We start from the raw sequence: 26,475 nt of genomic DNA, 5'->3' as shown, positions 1-26,475 counted from the left end.
ACATTCCAGCCAGCCTTCTGCAAACGCTTATATTGACCATGCCAAAGCGAATGTTTGCAGTTATTCGCAATGACGGCCGTGCAACTCACTACTGAGACCTCTTGTTGAGCATTTCCTACCCTGTTTAGGACTTCTTTTTGGTATGGTCTTAAACTTTTGACCAGCTAGTATTTAGACTAATTTCATAGTGTTCACATTTTCCCTATTAAATGCTAAAGAAGTTTTTTATTTTTATTTTCCGTTTTCTTATTTTCATCCTCGAAGCTCTACTCAAATAAGTGGTTGAGTCTAACAACCCAAAATGCATATTTTTTTCTTTATGTTCATTGACCTTAAGATTTTGGCCAGCATTGTATGTATATATAAACTGGCCAAAATCCAGATAATTATTTGGTTTAATGTGTCGGTGCAGTACTGTCAGTTTAGAGAGCCAATTCATGTGAACCATAAATTCGCTGGAAGTTCTCTTAATACTAATAAAAAAAATATCCCATACTCCTGCACCGGACGTTGTCTTAGTGGTTTGTGTGCCGAGTTACGAATCGGTAGGTGAGGTTCAAGCCCAACTTTCAGTATATAGATGTATTATAAAAGTGACAGTCAGTCCCGCTCTTCAATTAGGAGTAGCCGTATAAGTGACGAATGGTGTTGAAAAAGTGTCTTCTCTCTCGTAAACAGTTCAAAATTAGGAATGCCTGTGTCTAAAACTTGGGACCCTGATCTATTCATATAGCTGAAAAACAATAAATATTCATAAACCATACGTAAAGACAAGACTGTCTTCGGCTGAAGATCAAGGACATAAAAATAATTTCTTTGTTTCAATGATTTTTCCATCCAATGAATAATTCTGTTCTTGAGCTTTTGTTTAATATTTGGTCTTCTGCGAAGATAATCAACAGAAATAACAGTGTCATGCTTTGTTGCTTTCTAAATTTACTTAGGTGAAGACAAACACAAAGAGCCCCCTTCCTCCAGTAGCACGGCGACATATCTGCAGATTTATACCGCTAGAGACCGGGTTTCGATATCTGTAGTGAGCATAGCGCAGATAAGCCTTTGTGTAGCTTTGCGCTTAACAACGATACGAAGAATGTTTGGTCCAGAGTCATCGCGATATATTTTGATAACTTCTTTCGTTACGTCAAAAAAAAAATCGTTTTTTTCGTGATCACAAATTATCCTAATTTAAAAGCAAGTTTTTGTTTTGCTTGTTTCAGTAGTTTTTGCACAAAATCCGTCTTTAATTATTAATTGATGGACTGCTAAAGAAAATGCAGTCAACCAACAGCACCTACTACCAACAATAGTGCTATTCCCGTGTGACCGAATAATGAGATTTGAATAAAGTGATTCGTAGCTCTATCTTGTTAACAAAGAGTTGGAAGTCGTTAATTATGTTTATCAGATCCAGTTCGCAGACTGTAATATATTTTGCATAAAGAAAAAAGTCAAGAATTAATTATATGTAAGCAAAAACAAAAACAATTTCATGCAATCCCTTAAGGAAATACAACTGAAGCACATACAAAATTCAAGATTATGATTGTGATGAGAGTAAAACCAAGAATTAAGAAAGTACTGTACATTATTCATGAAAAATCCAAAACAATTCTATTATGATGACGTATTTTTCCATATGGTCTTTTGCTCTTGTAAATGTTTACATTTTCTTGTGTTATTGCATTAAATGATGTCACGGGAAGTCGGAGATGCTTATGATGTCACGGTAAATCGAAAAATGCTTGTGCCACTGAATTTGATGACATCACGGTAAGCTAGAAGATTCTCGTGTTATTGCATTTGATAATGCCAAGATGGACAGTGAGACTCTCGTGATATTGCACTTGATGATGTAAAGATGGACAGAGAGATTCTTGTGTTATTGCAACTGATGATGTCATGGTAAACCGGGAGCTCTGTGTTGTTGTGACTGATGATGTCATGATAAGCTGGAAGAAAACTGTGTCGCTTTATCCAATTTTAGTCATTTTAACTGCTTTTTCAAAACTTTTTTACATTTATTCAATTTTCGCCATCTTAATATGCTATTTTTAATATTTTAAGTACTATTTAGGATATTATTAAATTAATTTCATGCAAATCGTTCAGATTTTTGGTGTTTATTTATTTCTCCCGCACACAACATAACTGTACATCTATCAAGTGAGTAACTGATAAGCAAGAGAAAGTAAAGCAAGCTGCGACGCCGACTTTGTCTTAGAATTTTAATTCACTAAGAAATTGTTGATTCCTTTCTAAACATAACCAAAATTAAATTTACTAATTAGATAAACAAATGAGCATTTCTTTGGCAGGAAATAAATAACAAACGAGGATGTCTCTCTCTACACGACGGTCAAGTAGCTCTATAAGAAATGTTACTGACGGCTCATAGTCTGCCATTAAATGGATTCTAAGGGACATGTCTTCAGCAGCAAACTAATTGGGCGGTCAAGATTGAGCACGAAAAAGGAAAGTGTATATTAGGAATTCTAAGGTCCCTCGTTAATCTTCTAAATTGGAGATCTGATAACTGGTAAAAAGCACGCTTAAATTTCTGTAGAAATTCGGTAGTCAACATCGCCTTGGTCTAGCGTAGCATATAGAGGTGTATAGAGAAAAATAGAGCTACATTTCATTCGTTTCTTATTGGAGAACCAGAGCTAAATAGTTGTGGCTTGGCTTCAAGCAGAAGCACTTGCTCTATTATAACTTTCTATGACAGTGGGTAGTAACACCGTAGCCTCTCATCTTCCAGTTTTGAATTTATCCATTATTTGATATTTTCATAAGATATTGACTATATTGCTAAGTAAGAAGCGTAGAAACAATCTGCTTGTTCAGTATTAGTGGAACTCTTAGCATATTCCTGGGCCTGTAGAAGAATCATGATTACAGAAGAACTAAGGTGATAATAAAAATCACGAAAAGCAAAATAATATGTGCAAAAGGAGTATTAGAAGCATTGTTTTCCTTTACATATTTTTCAACACTTGCATGTATACACACAAAAACACACATATATACCACAAATAAAATGAAGAGTCTACCCTTTTTATGTATTTTTGTGTTATCCTCACCTGTAGTGTAGTAGTATTCGAATATCAAACGTAAAGGAGAAATGCCAGTATATATCACGCAACAGAGTTCTAATGTTTAATATCATAGTTTTAATACAAGCTACAGAAGTAAAATTCTAAGAAGTATCATAAAGTTTTAATGTTTCATACCCTTATAATGGACGTAGCGTGTATGTCAGTATTTATGAATGTAACAAAATGTTTTCGCCATCTACTGAATACAAATCCATAAAAAATTCACACTTTGAGTATTCAAGAGTCAGACAATTAGAAAAATAGCGGTTGTATGTATAACAAATGGTCTTTCAAAATAGAATATAATTTTAAATTAAAGTACTCTTCATGTAACAACGCCCCTCAGTGCTACAGCGGTAGGTCTGCGGACATTTTCCCGCTCGAAACCGGGTTTCGACACCCCTGGCAGAGCACATACAGCTTTATGTGGCTTTTGTAGCTTTATTCTTAATTCCAAACAAACCATGTAACAAGAAAGCGACTAGCATTAGAACTGTATGTGAGGATTGATTATATGTTTACAGATGGAATCTTTAAATGTTGTAGTGAAAAACTGAAGTTCTTAAAAATTATTATTTTTTCAATATATATATTACAGTTATATGAGTAATATGTATGATATTGAAACATTTTGATGCAATGACTAAAGAGAACAATCCAAACATTTCTCTTGTGCTTCACTTCCAAAAAAAGAAGAAAGAAATACTACAGTTAGTAATTACTAGCACAAACAGCTGCCTATAGAGCAGAGTTTCTGCTAGTGGTATTAATACATATTGTACAAGTGATATCCTAATGTGTAACATACTACAGAACTCGTTTTATATCTGGGGTTTTAATACACGTCAACTGATAAATCTCTGTTTCACGACTTGGTATGGCACAGTAGTTAGGAAGCTAGAATCATAATTTCAGGGTTGCGAGTTCAAATCAAGTCCCCAGACATGCTCTTTCTTTCAGTTATGAGAGCGTTATAATAACTGCCACCCAGCGATACGTCTAAGGACTTCAACCCTAGAAATCTGGTTTAGATGCCCGTGGTAGACAGAGCACAGATAGCCCTTTCTGTAGCTTTGTGCTTTACTTCAAACAAACAAACAACTTGTTAATTTGATGGTTAAAGCAAGGTTATAAATAACCAATTTATCAACAAGTGATGGAAACAGATAGCTGAATTTGATGTTGAGGTTTTAAGAAATAATTTGATAAAGTATACAAATTTATTTTGGGAAATTTTATAGATAAGACAAACTGTAATAAAGGCTTCTCTACTGGTAAAAAATAAATACCCAAAAAACTGTTAAGGACGAACTAGAAGAGACTAAAGACAAGGGCCACACCACTTAAATCTTAATTTTCTAAAAAATATTCGTTTTTTATAGAAACAATCGGGATGAGTGTGATAAAGAAGTAAAGCTGATTATGAGATAGAAAACATAGTTCTGAATTTAGTATAGTCTCCCCGATCTTTAACTTTCCAAAGATGGAAACAGGTCCCATGAATGTTACAGCGGTCTCATGATTATTTGAGCTTTAGTTAAATCTATGTTAAAATCTTACTCCATATACCTGTAATCTCTCTCCAAATTTTCGTCATGTAGGAGAAATTACAAGCACAACTCATCAGACACTCATGTGTCGCCCGCAGAACTTCACAAGACTTTCAATGACAGAATTAAACATAGATAAATAAGCCATCCGACCCACAAAACCAGAATAATACACGCAGCTATCCTGTTCCAAACCTCAAACCGTCTTCTGCTAGAAACTACGGATCTCAACGTTTTACTATTTCTACTGAGATGAAGCTTATCAAATGTCGAAAGTACAGTCATCCTCCTCGTATATTCTTCACTTTTGCTTCTGTCTTCCCCACCATTTTGTACCTCCTTGTTTATTCTGTAATGTTTAAATTAGTTCCATATCCTGTCCACATGATCTAATTGATCTTTCTATCAGTTCATTTAACCCCCATAATCTTTCTTACAAACCATGCTGATGTTCCCGATAAGACGTGTGACATGACTTTGCCAACTTTAAGGCGAAGTAATACGAAACTTTAAATATAGTCCATCCTCAGTTTAAAACAAAATAAACTCATACCATTAACTGATTTTGAATCAAACTTGCTCCTACCTACCATTACTCTAAACACAAAGAATTAAATCGGTAACTGAACTTAGCTATTCAATGCCCTTCCAAACAAATGCTTTTTACGATAAGTATTATACTAACTCATAACATTGCCAAATATTTATGAAGCGCTTGATTCTGTATTTCCACAAACTACTTTTGATAACCGCACCACAGTTACAAGTATACACAAAGCATTGCCACTGATATAAAACAAACAAAAACCCACATATTGGTCAAGAGAAATCTGACACAAAATTTCATTTCAAATGAAGGACGAGCAAAGTTTACCATATGCTATGAGAAACATCTTAGACAACGTTTACAGTCTCACACAAAAGTGTATATTAGTTCATTCAGCAGCATCCACGAATATGTCTTCTTCTGTAACTATTTTGACAATGAAAGTAGAAAGTACTTATATTTCCAACAGCAACAAAGTATTTCGTAGATAAAAAGGCACAACTTATTTTTGATACAAACAATTTTAAATATTACTCAGATTATAAAATAAATAAAACTTCTTCAATTCATCCTTTAAAGAGTCCAGGTATACCCCAGTCCAGAAGACAGGCTCATTCATATATCATTTGAATTACACGTTTTTACTTTCTACATTTGCTAAAACACCATTTTGCCAATAAGTTCCATCACTGAGCATTCTACTTTAATAAAAATGGTTTCAACAATAAATTTAACTTTTGTAAAGCAACAAATCTTTAAGTGTTTTAGTTAGTTAGTTAGTTATCACCATTAGATTCCATCAAGGAACATAGGGCCGCAATCGCTTACGGATTCTTCAACAGGTATTTAAGTGTTACATTAACACTACAGTTAATGGCTGCACCGAGCCGTCCCTAATTTAGTAGTGTAAGACTAGAGGGAAGGCAGCTAGTCATCACCACCGACCGCCAACTCTTGAGTTACTTTTTTACCAACGAATAGTGGGATTGACCGTCACATTATAACGCCCCCACGGCTGGGAGGGCGAGCATGTTTGGCGCAACCGGGATGCGAACCCGCGACCCTCAGATTACGAGTCGAACGCCTTACGCGCTTGGCCATGCCAGGCCCTTTAAGTGTTTTAAGAACCTATTATTGAATGTGAGCTACACTACACTTTTTCATATTTCTTAATTTACAGGTATACAGGACAAAATATAATTTTAACTGATCCTTTACTATGTATACTATTACATGAGCAAGCAAACCAAGAATGTAGAGCATGGATAAAAATTAGTAGTTTAAACTTGTGAAATGAGTTTTCAGTAAGTTGATTATAAAAATATTATTTTTTAGTCTTTTAAAACTACTAGGTTGAGCAACACATTTCTGTTGAGAATACTATAGTATGTCTGATACATTAACAGAAGTAGCTGGAACAACACAAAATCGCTTACCTAAAACCAAATCTTTTAAATTATCCTTGAAGATATCGGTTCACAGTAAGTGAATTTTCTGTTTTTAAACTGTATTTTCACAGAGGAAAAGGTAATTGAAGTTTACCAACTTTTAAAATTCTTTTCGTGAAACATGAGCTTGAAATTTTCCTATTCCTTAAGGAATTTTCCTTTCACGAAGAAAATAACTGGAAAATTTCTAACTCTTTCGGATCAAGTAAGAGAATTTTCTTAATCCTTCAATGTCCTTTGACAATGGATCAGCTGAATAAATTTTCTTAATTTTTCAGATGTCTTTCACGGGGAATCAGCTGGATAAATTTTTCAGATGTTTTACACGAGGGTCGAGCAAGATGAATTTTTCTAATCCTACAAACGTCCTTTAATAGGAAGTGGCGAAATTTGCGATACTGTTTGAAAAGTGTAAAATGCTGTTTTTTTACGCTTAAATGATTTTTCCTGTAGGCACTTTTATAAGTGAATTTCGAGCTGTACAGTTACTTGTGTCAACAAAAACAACTCTGAAGTGATAACGTACGACATGGATAACTTCATAAAACAAAAAGGACAAATTATCTATGGAAGGTACTACTTTTATTGTAATATAAAAGTGCATCATACATTCTGTTTTTTTCTCAGACTTTTTGAAACAGTCTTGAAATATTTTGTCCAAACAATCATTTAAAATAAACCTTTATGCTAATTGGTGCTCCTGTCTTCGCGTCATTTTTCCTTTCTATCATCCAATAAGAGCTGACAGGCACACTTCTTATTGTTTAAAAAACTTCAGCAGGGCTTATATTACAGGATACATCAACATTCCTTGATTATTCAGAGTGTGCATTCATCTTGATCCAACCCAAATTCCTCTCTTGATATTTTAGAGGCGTTACTATCAGTTCTAGTAGAAAAAACAGTATGCAGAAAGCATGTGAGGTTATCAGTAAATGCATCAATAATAAACTCAATCGAAGAAAAGGGTTAGCACCATGTCAAACATCATACGTACAATAGGGTCTGCCAACAAACTGTCCCATTCCTCCAACATGATGGACAATATAAATCTAACTAATAAAGCCTCTCTGCTCTCCTTCACTCGTTGTAAAAGACAATGTCCTATTATAATAATAATATGAGAGCTATTCTTACCCTGAAGGTTGGCTCACGTAAAACGGCCCAGCATGGCCAGATGGTTAGGGTGCTCGACTCGTAATCTGAGTGTCACGGGTTCGAATCCCTGTCAACCAAACATGCTCTCCCTTTCAGCTGTGGTGACATTATAATGTGACGGTCAATTCCACTATTCGTTGGTAAAAGAGTAGCCCAAGAGTTGGCGGTGGGTGGTGGTAACTAACTGCCTTCCCTCTAGTCTTACACTACTAAATTAGGGACGGCTAGCGCAGACAGCTCTCAGCTTGGTGGTATACTGCCGATATTCATTAATATAAAATTCTGAAATGGAATGATCTTAAGCATCTGTAGATAACGATGAACTAACAAGTGGAAAACAAAGGCCTAATAACCAGTACTTTCTCTTCGGCAGTAAACGTACTACAAAAAATCTACTAAGCGTATAATCATGTACGTATATACAGATATTTATACGTAATCAAACTAAACACTTGTGTTATTACTGACTTGTATGTATCAAACTACTATCTCCGGGATGTCACACGTCCGTTTTTGGTAAATCACGACTCTTTTAAAAAGATTAATGAGTAAAGTTCAGCCATTAATTTCGGTTTTCTCTTCTGAAAAACGTGAAGCAGTTCTTTATTGTTTCCCATTACCATTGTTCTAATTTAGATGTAGCAACATTCTATGGCCAATAAGACTGGACTGAGGTGTTTTATCCTGGTGGAATTCTCTCCCTATATGAATCACAAAACAAACGTCGGCGTTTGAAGCTGAGAAATTTAGCCTATTTTAAATAATTAATTTTCATTCATTACGTGAGAATTCAGTGTAATGATAACTTTAAATTTTCTATATCCCACTACTTCATAAGTTATGACTTAAAACTTCATATCTTCTGTTAGGCTCGAAATATTCCTTTATACTCTTGTCGTACCTCATGGTTTCACTCAATTAACTTCAAGTGTAGTCATCAAGTTTTAACTCTCTTTTGACGGTTTCTCGTCAATATCTGAGTCTTATCGTGTATCACAGTGACTCATGACATTGGCGTTCCTCTAAATGTGGGTACACGCTCCAATATTCTGTGTATTTACTGCGATAATATTTGCTGGTATAGCATTTAAGCTCCCATAAACAGCATAAGGATGAAACTAGAAGCCATAAAGTAAGCTCTCTTCTGGACTACTGAAAGCAGTCAGCTGCAAAAGGAGAATACCATCGACATAGTATTTGCAACTCATTTGCAGGCCGTACTGTGTAAAACTGACTGTGGTTGGTCTCCAAACAGATGGAAGAAGGTAAAGTAATTGTATGGTAAGAACATCATATGCTAGATTATACAGAGGTAAAGTTAAACAAGGAAACTCACAAAAGAAACTCTTATATCGAATCTCATACAAATATTTGCAAGATGTCGACCTACTCTGTATTAATAAGGCGAAAGCGGTAACCATGGAAGGTATTCATCAATATTCAGAGGAAATGAGATTTCTGGAAAACAAGTTACCTTACGATGTAGCTAGAAAACACAAAATACTGGATGTAAACAAAATAGTATAAAGCCAGAAGTAACATAGGTAATAGAGTTGTCCTATATGTCCAGGCTATTTAAATAAGCAACTTCATTCTCTTGCAGTGAGAACGTGAATCACTTCTAAATCTATATTTTGGGCTTCTTAAGTTTCTTCTTTAGGAAACTAAAAACTTTATTTCAGTAAGTAAATGTTCTTACCTTTGTAATATAAGTAAATAAATAATTGTATATGACACTTAAAAGATTATGATAGGCAACAAGTACCGAATCAGCAAACACTAGTGATTTTTTTCGATTTGTCTTTTACCAAATTAATACAGTTGCGGAGCACAGAAGGAGAGCTGTTAATTTATCGCTTAACATATAATTACTAATATATATTTAAGTACAGGAAGATATTCGTTAATATTTGACCACAGTCACAGATAGATAGATTCTGTGGTATATAAATTCAGTTTGATATAGGCTTGTACCTTGTTAGCCACGCGAAATCAGATTACCTTGATTATGTAAAAAATGTTGACCCTTAGGAGTTTTTAATTACTACTTTCTGAAAGATCATTATTACGGTAAATCAAGCGAACATGTTAATACTTAGTTGCATGAGTAAAGCAGACGTGCTTTATCGACTGGCAACGGATAGTGTACGATCAGTTAGAAATTATTTTAATAAATGCACATTTACAAATCAAGTCCCCCCAGTTGCTGCTCCCCGAGGTTGTTACAGCACAGATAGCCCACTGTACACATTTGCGCTTAACAACAACAAACACAACATCGAGATACGTGGTCGTTCACCTTTAACATTATTAAACTGTATTCTGTTGTATGAATCTTCAGGAATGGTAAGATGAAGAATCACAAATAAGATTTCAACCAATAAGAAAAACGAAATTTACAACTTTTAAGAAACTTTGGTTAGAATCTAACTGGTTAATTCTTTGCACAAAAACAACACTGGATGATCATTAGTTAACAACTGTTTGATCATAGGTTTACAATCTGACCGATTGATCGTTAATTAAATCACTGTTTGATCTATGGCTGATAACTTAAGTGCTTGATTTTTTTACCATCTTTCCATCAACTCCAATATACAGTTCTGATAAAAACTGATCACTTTTATTCAATTAACCACTAGTCCCCCAGTGACGGAGCGGTAAGTCTGTGGGCTTTCAACTCTAGAAAGCGGGTTTCGATACGTGCGGTGAGTGCAGCAGAAGTAGTCCATTATGCAGTTTTTGTGCTTAACTGCACACAAAGAAACAATTAACTATTATATATTTATAGACAATTACTTTACTTTAATGCTAACTACCAAATGTATATTTCTCAGTAAAGGTATTCATGTAATAAAGCAGGATTTATGTTACAAATAGTAATTTTAACAGTTTTGAGTTTTTATATATGCATACACAGACACACCACAATGTAAATACTGTATCGGTCATATGCTTAAGTTCAATAGAAAAAAAAAGCTAATTTCATTGACAATGGAAACTATTATTCGAAAAACATTATAGATTCATGCTATGACATGTCTCTGTACGTGACATCCATATAATGTTTTGTAATTATATTACAAATAATTATTAATTTTATAAATATATACGATATATATGAAGATCATCCAAATGGTACCATTAAAGGCAGATTTGTAGACTTAATAACTGAGTACCACATCAATTCAAAACAGTCTTAGAATTAAGTGAAGTTAAAACATTTAGAGACAGCAATAGCTCTATTAGAACATCATGGGAAAAAAAGGACTTTATGAAAAACTGGCGAAGCATGGCCTGATAGCCCTTTCAACCGTGGAAGCGTTATAATGTGACGCTCAACCCTCTTAATCATTGGTAAAGGAGTGTCCCCAGAATTGACTAACGCTTTCCATTTAGTATATCACTGCTAAGTTGTGGATGGCTGAGTGTAAACACCCCTCCTGTAGATCTGTGCGAAATTCAAACCAAACCAAGAGTGGCTAAAAATGCCAATAGTTCTAACTTTGTAAAGGATCATAAAGTCTGGAAGTAAGAGTAAGACAATCTGTTATGGACTGATGAAACAAAGAGTCCAGAAAAGTTTTTGTGCAAAGACGTACGTGATTGTGTTTATATAGTGTTTGTAGTTAAGCATAAAGCAACTCACTAGGCTATCTGTGTCCTCTTCCCACAACGGGTATCGAAACTCGGTTTCTAGTAGTATAAGTCTGCAGACATACTGCCGTACCACTGGGGGGCACGTAGTTGTGAAAGTTTAAAGTAATAATGTGTAACAAACGATGGTGAGTCAATAACAGTGTGTGAAGGTGTGCTTTTTTCTCTAATGCATGGGTAGGAGACATCGTTAAAATCGATGATATTACAAAGATGGATCAATGACTTATCATACTACTTCTTTAACTAATACCCAAAGGACGAAATTTAAAAGTTCTGATTCGGACTTTGAATCTTAACAGAATAATAACTGTCCAGAGGAGGAACGAATAGCTGATGATATACAAGTTCCGTTAGTAACCCAAAAGAAAATTTGTGGTACTAATTGAAAAGTGATGTTGCCGATACAAATCTACTGGATAGTCTCAAATAACACATTGTATTCATGTGGAGTGGGGTGGTGGTGGTAAAAAAGATCAATTAAATACTGTTTATTCAACAGGTTATGTTCCAAAATAAATTTATTATGCCAAATATATTAATATTAAGTGTAATTATGACAGTATTCTAATTTATCTCTAACGAGTGCCCCCTAGTGGTACAGCAATATGTCTGTGGACTTAATACGCTAGTAACCTGGTTTTGATACCCGTGGTGGGCAGAGCACAGAACATTTGAGCATTTGAGTGTTAAGACTTTGGGCCCAATCTTTTGGCCTGTTTTTGACGTGAAAATGAAGTAGAACAGATGTAAATATTTTATTTTAATGAATGTGAAAATCACGTATCGCCCACCTTTGCTAAACGAAATTTCGAATTGTTCACTTAACAAACACGTGTTCATGTAAACACAAAATATGAATAAATCGTAGGTACTTCGTTTTCGGACAGCTAGATAGTCTAGAAAATATTTTTTGTCGAAAAAGAAACTGTTCCTATGTGATCTTACTATAAAGATGATCCATTGTGTGTGTGTTAGCATCCATCACCCAGAGTTGGCAGGCTCGATTATCGCAATCTTTTGTATTATAACTGTAAACTGTTCGACAATGTAGTTGGGTTATTTTGGTTTAAGATATTTATTCGAAACGGGAGATAGATCACCCTAAAATAGGAATAAACTTGTCCACCTTTTATAGACTTTCTTTTTCAATTAAAATTATTCAATTAGGTAAATATGTCAATTATTTCTTCTCATCAAAGCAGGGTTTATAATTGGCATAAAATGAATTAATTAGGAACTTATCAGCAATAGAAAGAAGAAAGGAAAACATTATCTAACGGTTTCCTTTATAAAACAAGTTGAAAAATATTTAAAGAAAATTGAAAGTATAGGAATGGGCACACCAAGAAAATGAAGAAACAAGGTAGGAAAGGGAATGGTAAAATAAAACATACTCTGTACAACCTCACAATAGGATGTGTTCAACATCCTGGCCATACTTACTTCGTTAATATTTGCTATTCTGTATACAATAAGTCAGATGAACAAAACCTATCAAATTTAGTTATGCTTATACAATTACTTGTGGTTTCTGCGAATCAAATTATTGGAGGCAACACATGTACCGTAAAGTATGTTTGTATGACACCAGAAGAATTTGATACTCACGTTGACCCATAACATGCTTTTGCTTTACTTTTGTAATTGCATAAGTAGACAAAAGGATTTCGCACATCATCTATATAGGTGGATACAAATACAAAATTCCTAAGACGTTTCTGTGTATCGATGAATCCGTTACTGTTTAGTTGCGGCTACAAGCAAGCTTTCCAATCTCAGAGCAGGTAAGCCATGATTGCGACGATCCAGAATCGATATATAGCTGTCGTATGGTGTTATTACGGATGACCTGATGTGTCCGTCAACTGGCTTGTCAATTCGCAACAGTCTTGTAAAAGATTCACTTAGATTAATCCATGACTTTCTGCATGAATGAAACTTCCAGATGACTTCTTTAAATGTTAGCCATAACTGGTGGACAGTTTGGAAAATCTCTTGCACTACTGCTTCTTTATTTCAAACATTTGCAAAAAAGAAAAACGAAGGTAAAAAGCTGCACAAGGCCTAATATTGAATTGATAACTAGAGAAAGGCAGTTAGTTAATAACACCCTGGGCCGGCATGGCCAGGTGGTTAAGGCACTCGACTCGTAATCTGAGGGATTGCGAGTTTGAATTCCCGTCACACCAAATATGCTCGCTCTTTCAGCCGTGGGGTTCGTTATAATGTGACGGACAATCCCACTATTCGTTGGTAAAAGAGTAGCCCAAGAGTTGGCGGTGGGTAGTGATGACTAGCTGATTTCCCTCAAGTCTTACACTGCTAAATTAGGGACGGCTAGCGCAGATAGCCCTCGAGTAGCTTTGCGCGAAATTCAAAACAAACAAACAAACAATAATAACACTCATCATCAACTATGGGAATACTCTAATTAACCAGTAGCGTCGATCGTCTTGCTTACGATAGACCTGTTGTCCCAAAGTGCAGAGCACGATTTTACAATAACGAGACACGAAGCATGAGCCCTCGGACTCACAGCCTGACACACTAAAAATTATGTATGAGACATGAGCCATGAACCCTCGGACTCACAGCTCCGTACGCTGAAAATCATGTCAGGCCATTTTATTCCGTAATTCATTTGATAACTTGAAATATACTGCATGATAGAATTTTAAATAGAATAAACTAAATGCCCGATCGTTTGCACTTCAGGTGACAATTGTTTTAGAGTGCGAAATATCTTTCACGATCTTAGCAAATTAAGAAAACGTCTGTGTCTTACATTGACAAAACAACAAAAGTAACCGCTTTCACATGACGTAGTCACGTAACACAAACTGGCTTATTTCTCCAACACTCGAGTAAGTTCAAAAACCTTAACTAATAAAATTATATTTTGTAAAACTGGATTTTAAGTAGTTTTGGTCTTTCTTTAGTATGGTAATAACGTAAATAAAACTTCACTATTTATAATAATATCATTTATAATAACACTATTTATAATAATACTATGTATCTTTGGTTAAATTTAACTAGGTTTTCTCTCCTTCAGGTCTCTTAATATTTTTTGTAACTCATACATGAACTTAAGTGTCATAAATCATTTCACCATCATGGATATTTTGCTTTGACTAAACTATTTAGACGGAGATGTAATAAGTAATGATAATAATAATTTGAAGCCATTCAAAATTAACGAGTATAGAGGAACAACGTTTAATGCGTTAATAAATAAACTAAAGCATCAGCACCACATAGTTTACAGAACTCTTAACATTGATTACAACAGTCGCAAAATTTCACTAATTTCCATCTGTTATCAAGAAACCACACACACCTCATTAATTTGAAAACACGACTTGTTCAGTGTCTATGTTACCACGCACAAGAGAGGGTGCTCGAAGCTTATATTCAGCACAACGGAATTAAGAGTCGAGTTTCCCTCGAGAGTTTTGTTACGAATCATCCATCTCTAAACAACGACGCATAACGTAAATGTTTATCTTATAAAAATGTGCATAATGGCCTTTTGTTATGTATGTATATACTTAAACTGTATCTCTACAAAGTTCGGTATGATTTTATGTACTTGAATAAATGATTCTTTTATAAAATAAAACATAATTGTTGCAATTGCTTTTTGTTCTAACAAATCTACAGTTTATAATTAAGTGGTATTCACGATTTATTTTCATTACCAGGTGATATTTTTCAATGAGAGGTACAGCTAGTGAGCATCTTATATTTATGAACAAAAAAGAAGAAACTATTGATATAAAACTGACGTGAGGGGAAGGAAGGTCTTGATGAGTCACTTCTAGGTGCACGAGCCCCACAGAAGTACAAGCATGATTCATTCAGTCTTTGTGACGTCAGAAACCTGCGGTCAGTTCCTGAATCCTGTGATTAGGTCGTATGTTACGACTAGGACTAGAAACGTTGCATACACACTCTGATGACGTCTACGATATTTACAATGAAAAACAAAATAAACTAGAAACACGTTTCTTGGACGAACACAACACTTTGAAACTAACTCACTCGTGAACAAACTTTCACACGCTTTCTCTAAACATAAGGAATTATTTATCTTGTACCATTCACACTCAGAAATAAATGTACACTGCTAACAGTAAATATCAAGTGATAGGATAAAAAGCTCCAAAACAATGTGGTATACAATAATAATAAAACAATGTGTTGCATTATTAGTAGTGTAGTATAGCACGATAAACAATATACTGCTCTAAGGCGTACAACTACCAGTAATTAAATAATGTAACTAAAACACTCAAAAGATCAACGTTTTTAATTACACATTTTAAAACTTATTCTGAGACCGTCAACGGTCTTAAAACAGACCCCAGATGTTTCGACGACGAATCATGTTATACTCGGGAGTGTTTGTTTAAGAATAAATGACGGTGCAAAATGAGTGTCTAAATGTGTACTAAAAATGTTGGTAGTTTAAGCGTTTTAACTATATTCACATAAGAACCTTTTAATAGAAAATAATGTGCTGCTTAATAAACAGTGAAGCATACAATTATAATTCTGACTCTTGTAATTATCAGGAATAAATATATGCTTCACAGTAAGACGTACAGTTATAATTGTGACTCTTGTAATTATCAGGAATAAATATGCTTCACAGTAAGACATACAGTTATAATTGTGACTCTTATAATTACCAGAAATAAAATCATTTTTCCTATTGTCAGCAATGGAGTTCCAAATTACCATCACGAAAATTATGTGAAAAACCAAATTACCGCGACTAGTGGAGCATTAGATCATCACAAGCAAAACATATCACAGTACTACCAGTGGAACGCCGAATCATTACTATTAAAATCATGTGGACATCATCCTTAGTGGGAGAATAAATTACTATTTTGAAGAACATGTCACTACACCAGCAGTAAAACACTGACTTATTACTGTTTAGATTATGAGCAACAACGGTAGAGAAACACTAAATAATCACTATTAAAATTATTTATCATTGTACCATTTGTGAAAAACCAAATTACCTCTATTAAATTGAAGTGTCACAGCACCTCCAATGGAATACCAAGTTTCTTCTGTTTAAGAAGAATCATTAGTATTAAAATGAAATGTCACAATACCACCAGAAAATCGCCGAATTATGTTTGGGGATGTCGTATATTTGTGGTGTGCGTGAGTCGGTTTTGTGTAGGTAGGAATAAAGTGTTTGTGAAATTGTGTTGACTTTTTTCATTTTTAGTAGTATTTTGTTTAGTTGCGTTTCGTATGTCTTTGTTGGATTTGTGTGTATTGGTTTAAATTTGTTTGTGTTCCCAAACCTCATAAACCAGATTGTCCATTACGACCAATAATGTCCACATATGAATCGTTTAATTACAATCTTGGTAAATACATAGCATGGGCATTCTCCAAATATGTAACATCAGCCAGCTCTTTCATCAAACACTCTTTTAATTTCAAATCTAATCTTAATCAACTTAATCATAAAGCCTTAATGGCCAGTTTCGATGTTATATCTCTCTTTACAGAAGTTCCAACCGCTGAAACCTGCAAGATAGCCTTAGAACTCTATATCCGAGACCCTAACCCATCTATAGACATTCCCATCAACCAATTAGAAACCCTCACAGAATTCACCACGATGAAGACAAACTTCATGTTCAACAACCACAACTATATACAAACAAATGGCCTAAGCATGGGCAACCCAGTATCACCAGTTCTAGCCAATATTTTTATGACACAAGTTGCAGCACAAGCAATTAACGCAGCATTACATCCACCACTATACTGGTACAGATATGTAGATGACACGGTTGCGGGATTCACATCTACAGAACACACACTTAATTTTTTCAATTACATTAACGCTATACATCCCAACATTAACTTCACATGTGAACAGGAAGAAAGCAATCAAATATCATTTCTTAAACTCAAAATTACAAGAATCGACACACAATTTAAAACAGAAATCCACCGAAAAATCACCCATACTGGACTATACATTCCTTGGGACTCAGCACATGAAACAAAACAAAATCTCAAAATACTAAGAAACCAAATAAACACAGCCATAAAACTATGCTCACCAGATAAAATTAACGATGAATTAGACAAAATAAAACAATACTTCATCAACATCAATAAGTTTCCTCCACAAACCGTAGAAAACATTATACGCACACACCTAGACAGAAAGCAAAATTAACCAACAAAAGTAAATATATCTCACGGATCAAAAAATCACGAAACCATATACTGCTGCATACCATATATTCCCGACATCAGCAGAAAAATAACCAACATTTGGCAAAAACTAGTAACAAAATATGACAATGGAAACCAGATTTAAAGAACATAAAAAGTCACCTTCACACGTTTTCGAACACTGCAAGTCAAATAAACACAACATAACCATAGAAAACACTCAAATACTAAATAAAGAAACAAACATAAACAGACGCAAAATTAAAGAAGCCTTACTTATACAACAACTTAAGCCCAAAATAAACCAATACAAAGGAACACCTTTATATCTATATTAAAAATAATAGAATAAATAATATAATATTATATATTCAAACATCTAACATCTGCATTCCGACACTCAGTTAGACAACCAGTTTCAAACATGCGGTCAGCTTCCGGTCAGTTACCTCTTTCTTTCTTTGTGAACCTAAAGATGACGGAAGAAGGTCGAAATGCTGTTCGCCCCTCTATGTAAAAAAATTTCTCAACCCAAACGAGCCGTTTTTACATATATAATTGCGACTTCAATCTGTCTAACGTAGTTCCCTAGGCTAAGCTTTACCCTTCAGCCTAATATTAGGAATTCCTTACATCCACCCTTGTTGAAGACGCTGCATCCACCTACCTGAAAGCTGAAGGCACAGAATTTCACACTATATTTACATGTAAACTTTCCAACTAGGTAGCAAGTGGATGGTTCTAGCCTATACAACTTACATTTTCACATAGTCTATTAAAGAACTTTTGAAGAGATTCTGCCCATCGTCTTACACTAAACCTATAGTTGGGTATTTGAAAATTAATTTTGCTTCGCTTACAACTGTTAGACATATAACTTAATCCTTTTCTTGATTTATTTATTTCTTCGCTGGTTGTTAACCGCGAAGATACACGATGCGCAATCTGTGCTATGCTCTCCACTAGTATCGAAACAACGGCCCGGCATGGCCAAGCGTGTTAAGGCGTTTGACTCGTAATCCGATGGTCGCGGGTTCGAATCCCGGTCACACTACACATGCTCGCCCTTTCAGCCGTGGGGACGTTATAATGTGACGGTCAATCCCACTATTTGTTGGTAAAAGAGTAGCCCAAGTATTGGTGGTGGGTAGTGATGACTAGCTACCTTCCCTCTAGTCTTACGCTGCTGAATTAGGGACGGCGAGCACAGATAGCTCTCGAGTAGCTTTGTGCGAAATACAAATGCAGCATCGAAACTTGATTTTTAGCGTTATAAACTCACTCACTAATTGCTGAGGTTTTTTTATAAGAAATATTAAATGATACTGAAGAAGGACCAGTTAATACTAGATATAAAAGGTTAATTATGAGCTATATCCGACCACAAGGCACTATCTGCTTTTCTTTGAATAAACACATTTATTTATTCTCATATTAGTTTCTACTTGAAATAAACTAACCACCTTATTCTTCAAATGCTTCGTATACCCATGTTGCGTCAATATGATTATCAGTGTGTGTTTTTTCTTACCACATAGCCACATCAGGCTATTTGCTGAGTTCATCGAGAGGAATCGAACCCGTGATTTTAGCTTTGTAAATCCGGTGACTTACCGCTGTACCAGGGAGGTGGACTGATTTGCACTACCCAATCGACGTTTTACATTTCAGGTAAGTTTTCTTTGTGAATAAAGATATGTTCGTTGACTAATAGCACAAGCCTGCGAATTTAAACTTAATAAATAAAAGTTGTTTTGGTTTTAATAACGGATTTTCTTTAATTCAGCTACGCAGATTTCGAAAAATAATATTCATTTTTTTAAATATCACGTAATGACTTTTTTACAAATTGGGTAAGACGAAAACATTCTTATTTAGATCCAATTTACAACGAATTTACCACACATAACAAAGAATATGTCTGGATCATTTACACAACCTCTTATTGTCATAGCGACGAATAAATAATATTGAAATGGAAAAACAAAAATATCAAAGTGCACACACAAATAAATACTATCCAGAAATGACACGTCATAAGACCTATTAACCCATTATGTATTAACAATGTGTTTCTTGTGGATTCTATAACAATCGATAAGACTCTCACGTCGCGATTTGTCTAAAAAAATCTATAGCCAGTGGTTGTCAATATTTAAAGCATAATAAAATGTGACCCGATTTCTATGAGAATTATTCACTTATGTAAAAGGAGATATGACGTTTTGTAGAACATGTAAAAATTTCAAGACAATAAAACTATTACAGGCCTGTGTAATCGGTGGATTTTTGTCCAAAGTTCTAATCTTAACAATCTCCCCAAGCAAGCTAATTCCTTAATATGGTTTAATCATTCAAACTTGGTTTACTAAATCTCTTTCGTAATGGTACTAGAGGTAATGAATTACAACACGACCTCCATAACTCTCATAAACTCATTCCAAATATACTCCTTTAAACATGTATCTAAGTGAGATGTGTTGTCGTACAACAATGCAAGGTGACTTTTCTTTATGCTAATAAATCAGAATGTATGTGTAACATTATTTCACATTCAGTTATCACATATACAAAAAGTTAATAGTTTAGTTATAAATAAACTCTTTCTTAACAGCAACAGTTAGGAAAGGTGGTCGTGAGTCGTGGACTTACAGAAAAGTATAATAAAGTCTATATCTGGGCCAAAAACTGGGATAAAATTAATACGAAACTGTTATTGTTTTAAATCAACTGCTACGAAAATCGTGACATAATTCCAACACGTTTATTTTCAACAACGTGCGCTCTCCGACACACTACACAGAATTTATTTGGATTCAACAGCCCTATCAAGCAGTTCCGGGATTGCTGATCTTCAACTCACATTCCAGAAAAATTATTCCTAACACGAGTTTATTTTTATTTTGTTTTCGTCAAGGGTAGTTAAACACAATTTTTTCGTCTATTTTACAGATCATGTGGACTAGCTATCTGCATTCTACGTATATACAGGGCTCACAGCTTTACTGACCTCTACGTAAAGATCGTCCGAATAAACTTTTTTTGTTGTTTTTTCAGGTTGCACTCCTTCCACAACATTTTAGATACACTAATTTCAGTTACAATATTTGGAATAAAAATAAATAACATAACCATTTTAAGTTAAAAAACAAAACATAAATTAAATCGTTAAAGTTACAACATTTAATGGGTAAAATGACAACCAAGCTATTGAAACTGCATCTAAGACATACTTTTAAAGGGTAAAAATGTGCATAAACTATGATCTAAATATACCGTTAAAAAAGCAAATATTGCATTGCAAAATATTGTGAAGTACTGCTTTTGATATTTGATAAAGTGGACTTATATTTAAATCGTTTTTGTTTTGAAATTTCGCACAAAGCTACTCGAGGGCTATCTGTGCTAGTCGTCCCTAATTTAGCAGTGTAAGACTAGAGGAAAGGCAGCTAGTCATCACCACCCACCGCCAACTCTTGGGCTACTCTTTTACCAATGAATAGTGGGATTGACCGTAACATTATACGCCCCCACGGCTGGGAGGGCGAGCATGTTTAGCGCGACGCGGGCGCGAACCCGCGACCCTCGGATTACGAGTCGCACGCCTTCCGCGCTTGGCCATGCCGGGCCTACATTTAAATCATCGTTCAGATGTGTTTAAAATGTCACATTGCAGGATGAAAAATATGTAAAAATTTAGACCTTAAAGGTTTTGATTTTTCTCTGTTTTAAATTATGCGCAAAGCTACAGAAGAGTTATCTTGCTAGCAGTCACTAATTTAGCACTGTAAGACTAGAGGGAAGACAGCTAGTCATAAACACCCACCGCCTACTCCTACGATACTCTTTTGCCAACAAATAGTTGGATTAACCGTCACATTAATTTCTTATAGTGCTATAATTTAAGTGCTTAATTTCTTATAGACGTTTATATACATTTGTTTCTAATTATTAATACGGACTTTTTCATACATGTTTAAATATATTTAATTTTGCAGATATGTAAAAAACAGCTTTGAATCCCTTAAAAAATGCCTATATTTGAATTTTGAAAATAGTGATACTTTTAAACATGAACTTACTCAATATCAGGCCCGGCATGGCCAAGTGGGTAAAGGCGTTCGACTCGTAATCCAAGGGTCGCGGGTTCGAATACCCGTCGCACCAAACATTCTCGTCCTTTCAGCTGTGGGGGCGTTATAATGTGACGGTCAATCCCACTATTTGTTGGTAAAATAGTAGCTCAAGAGTTGGCTATGGGTGAGGATGACTAGTTGCCTTCCCTCTAGTCTTACACTGCTAAACTAGGGACGGCTAGCGCAGATAGCCCTTGAGTAGCTTTGTGCGAAATTCAAAACAAAGAAAGTAAGTCAATATCAAAATATAAGGGTTTAATTGACATTGCGCAGGTTTTTTAAATTTGTTTCGTCCCTGGTGATAACCTCATCAGTTAATTCTACACAGTTACATTCTATGCGTTTACTCGTTTAATCAAATTCAACTAAATCAACGAATTCAACTTAATTTATTGTATCATTAGGTTGCAAATAGAATGTTTCGTATTTCTTCGGCATAAATTTTACATTTATTAATGTATCCAAGTTCAACAGCTGTTGGTCAATTTGTTTCGATAAGTGACTCTACCTGTTGGCCCAAAACAATATTTTCACAGCATCATTTTGGTATTTTTACATATTTGTATCCTTGTGGCTTTTGTTTTTGAATCTGACAAAAATCTCGAGCTATACAATGCCAGCTCTTTAAGGAAATTTGTGCGACTTACTCGAGAAGTTCAATTCATATATATCATGTTTTAACTCTTTTGTTTTCAGATTAAAAATAGGTTTAAACTTCACTGTACTTATTATACAACCAAAAACGTGTTTGTTTTTTTGTGTGAATTTAGCGTATAGCTACACGAGGGCTATCTAAGATAGCTGTCTCCAGTGTAGCTCTGTAGGACTAGAGGGAAGGCAACAAGTCATCATCACCCACCGCCAACTGTTGGGCTACTCTTTTACCAACGAATAGTGGGATTGACCGTGACATTATTATAACCCCCAACTAATATAACAGAATATGTTTGGATCATTTACACAATTTCTTGTTGTCATAGTGACGAATAAATAATACTGAAATGAAAACATAATTGTATCAAAGTGCACGCACAAAAGCACTATCCAGAAATGACACGTCATATGACCTGTTAATCGTTTATGAAACGGCTATAAGGGCGAACATGTTTGGTGTAAAGAGGATTCGAGCCAGTGTCCCTCAGTTGTGAGTCAAGAGCCCTAACCATCCGGCCATGCCGAACCTCAAGTAAAAGTAAATGACAAATTTTAAATAACAGTCTTTCCTCGCCGTTACAGCTATATACATAATTTTGAGTACATTAAATTGGCCTCAAAATTATTTAGTCTGTGGCATTTCATGAAGAAGCGTGACGTTAAAACAAGAAATAAATTAGACAATATTCATGAGTTTGAGATTAAAATAGACAACGTTTAAGAATGATAACGACAGTAAAAGATAAAATAAACAATGTATAAGAAGGATAATGACAGTAAAAGAACTCGCGAATCGTTCTAACCGCAAAGCCTTATTAGTTTTACTTAATATTGAGTGACAATATTGTTTTAACAAATTTATCAATATTGATTGACTTGTGGTTATGTTTAGACGCTATACAAGAAATTATCATCGGCCAAAGCACAGCCTCTCTTCCATACACTTATGATGTTCTTTTGCACACGTTTGTCTGTGCGCTGTACAGGTAGTGTGGTAGCACCGTCACCAATTTCCAACCAATGACCACAAGCAGACACTTGGCCCTTAGTATCCTAGTGCTACTATATATATATATACATACATACACACACACGTTATTTAGTTACTTAATACCTTTTACCTTATCTTATTATTATCTTTCTTACACCATGTTCCCAGTTTAAATAAGAGAGAACTGTGTTTTTATATGAAGTCGAGACCAAGACTGCTAATCGATGCACGAAACTATAGCAACAGAGAAAACAAATGCAAATACAGATCAGCATCAGCAACATTTATGTAATTGCACAAACAAAGCAAAATAATACAGCTTAGTTATTGCATTCTCAATATTGTTTTAATGATTTTATCGTGCTGTGTAACAATATTGATTTAACAGCTTTGCAAAAGTGGTGTTTTAAAATATATAATTTTTTACGTTTTTGAAAGTTTTCGTACGCTGTAAAGAAAAATAAAAGGAATCAGAACCTTAGAACAACAAATAATCATTTATATTCTTAAAAATCGACTAATCCAATGAATTTATTAATTTTTTTATCTATTTCTCTGCACCTTATATGATCTGTACCTGAGTATGAAGACAAACTGCTAGGTAAGTCTCATTTAAAGTTTTTTATGTGAAATAATATATTTTCTGTGCTAACGATATTGCCTTAGAATGTAAAACACACCTCATTAACTTTGACTCCGCATCTTGAGCAAACATGGATAGTAAAAGCTGCGGGATACACCTCGTACACAGAAGTCAACTAGCCCTAGCCTCTAACAAGAACATTTGGAAGGAAATTATAGGAAAAAACAGAAATAAAGGGGGTGTTGTACTCTTGAAGCTCAAGCCGGACACTCCCAAATAATAAGAGAATAAAAATAAAACACGAGCACGTAAGCAGTTCTATTAAGCATACACGTTGGCCAAGTTAGGCCTCAGATAAGAAAATAAAAGAAAAATAAACTCAACATATAATATATTAGACTACAAAGATTCCAGGAGATAAATAATGTGTTAACAGGTAAAATATGAACACATTTGTTTACACAACAGACATTATTTCCAGTAAAAAACAAGTGATACATATAAAATTATCAAGAAGCAATGTGTTAGTTAATTACAGAATGATACAATACTGACACCTAGTGTCTACATATTACCTCCAATTAAAGAAAAAATAGAAGACGTTAAGTTTGTTAGATACCAGAAAGAACGTGTTAGAAGTCTCATGATTCATCACGACAACAGCGCACTGATATCTATATGTATTGATGAAGTTACTATCCAATATACTCTAGCCAAGTCTATAAGGATAACTGTAATATGAACACGGTACACAGCACAGAGAGAACACTAGTGCGTACTTTAGTATGAACATGACATACGTACGATATACAGCATAGTGGAAACATCGGTACAAATTTAAGTATATCTAACTCTGCCTCTACTGATAACAATGTATATACATATATATATAATCATGTATATACAAACAGGATATACGATATGCAGCATAGAAATTCCGCATCTATTATTCTATGGTGAGGAAATCTAGCTGCTGACCTGTGTAGCCAGGATATTCTACCTAAACACTAGCTGACTCAACACAGGATATTTTACCTAAAAACTAATTGGCTCGAATACAGAATATTCTTCCTAAGAATTAACTCGGACACAGGATATTATTCCTAAGAATTAGTTAACTCGGGCACAATATGTTCTTCTTAAAAAACTAACTAACTCAATACAGGTTATTCTCCATAAGAACTACCTTTAAAAACTGCATAGAAACAATAGTTGGAAATGATAATACAAATTTAACAGTAGCTTCCATCACCTTTTTTATTCTTCTGACTTCTTTATGATAAACATTATTGAAACCATTGAAAGCTTTAAGTTGTGTTCAAAAGCGTTTATTTTCAATATGATAAAACTATCATGATAAAGAGTGAAGTGTGTGTGTGTGTGTGTGTGTGTTTTCTTGTAGAAAAGCCACATCGGGCTATCTGCTGAGCCCACGGAGGGTAATCAAATCCCTAATTTTAGCGTTGTAAATCCGTAGACTTACCGCTGCACTATATAATGTATTTAGTAAAATGGGAATGAATGACTTGACATGTCACTACAAATTAAACTACACAAGCTTGTACTTAATTAATTCCAAAAGTATCAATTATTGAAAACTAAACTATTGTGTCTAAAATTCAATGTAATATAAATGCTATGTAAAACATTCAAGATCCATTAAGTATATGAACTTTGAAACACTGCATTTCTAAACGTTTAAACATTCAGTCAGTTGTTTTTCTTTCACTCTTATGATAATTTATTACGTTCCCATAACAAAAGAAACAAGTAAAACTATAGAAAACAAAAATATAGTAAATATCGTGTTCAAATGACATATATATACAGACGACAAAACATGGATGTTTCCCAGTGGATGAGTCACCTTACAGACCGTTAACGCGCTGCGTTAGTGAATATCCTATAAACTTACCTAAGTAGCACTTCACTTTTTACTTTAAGACATCTCGAACACTTCTTGGCTCTGACCACAGCCGTTCATTATCCAGATTATTTTACCACGATATAACCATTCCGAAAATATGCTGGAACCCAGCGTTCACTGCAGAATGTCAAGTGCTTGAGTGGAGTGTGGCCTTACATGAAACATTGCCTTTTGACAGCAGACGCCAAAGCGTATCCAGTGCAGGAAGAGTCCAAGTTCAAGTGGGGGAGTTATTTAAGAGCTCCATCTCGCGGGTTATTGTTAAATTCATCTCGCTCCCAGTGTGTAGGTACGGTACCTTTTAGTGGTGTCCTATACTGAAGGCGTATAACTTGTACCTTATTATGTAATTTTAAGATAGAATCTTTCTTTCAAACAAATGTTATTGTTCTGAAGGAAAATTATTTACTAACTAAACCATTACAATTTTGAAATAGCAGAAGAAAGTGGTAATTTTAAAGTAGACCAAGCTCTCACGTTCATTTTCTCCTTATCAGCCAT

The 26,475-nt window shown here is 34.7% G+C and overlaps 1 protein-coding gene across 3 annotated transcripts in view; it reads right to left on the bottom strand.

Moving 5' to 3' along the window:
- LOC143233744 (rhomboid-related protein 3-like) overlaps window positions 1-26,157 on the bottom strand; it is a 141,533-nt gene extending 115,376 nt beyond the window's left edge. For all 3 annotated transcript variants that reach the window (XM_076470333.1, XM_076470334.1, XM_076470335.1), the window contains exon 1: window positions 25,963-26,157. The gene's annotated coding sequence lies outside the window, so the exon portion shown is untranslated. The remainder of the gene's footprint in view (window positions 1-25,962) is intronic.
- Between the last annotated feature and the right edge of the window lie 318 nt (window positions 26,158-26,475).

The sequence above is a fragment of the Tachypleus tridentatus genome, chromosome 12 (genome assembly GCF_004210375.1).
Source record: "Tachypleus tridentatus isolate NWPU-2018 chromosome 12, ASM421037v1, whole genome shotgun sequence".
NCBI lineage: Eukaryota > Metazoa > Arthropoda > Merostomata > Xiphosura > Limulidae > Tachypleus > Tachypleus tridentatus.
The sequence above is the reverse complement of the archived record's forward strand: the minus strand, read 5'-3'. Positions and strand labels throughout refer to the sequence as shown.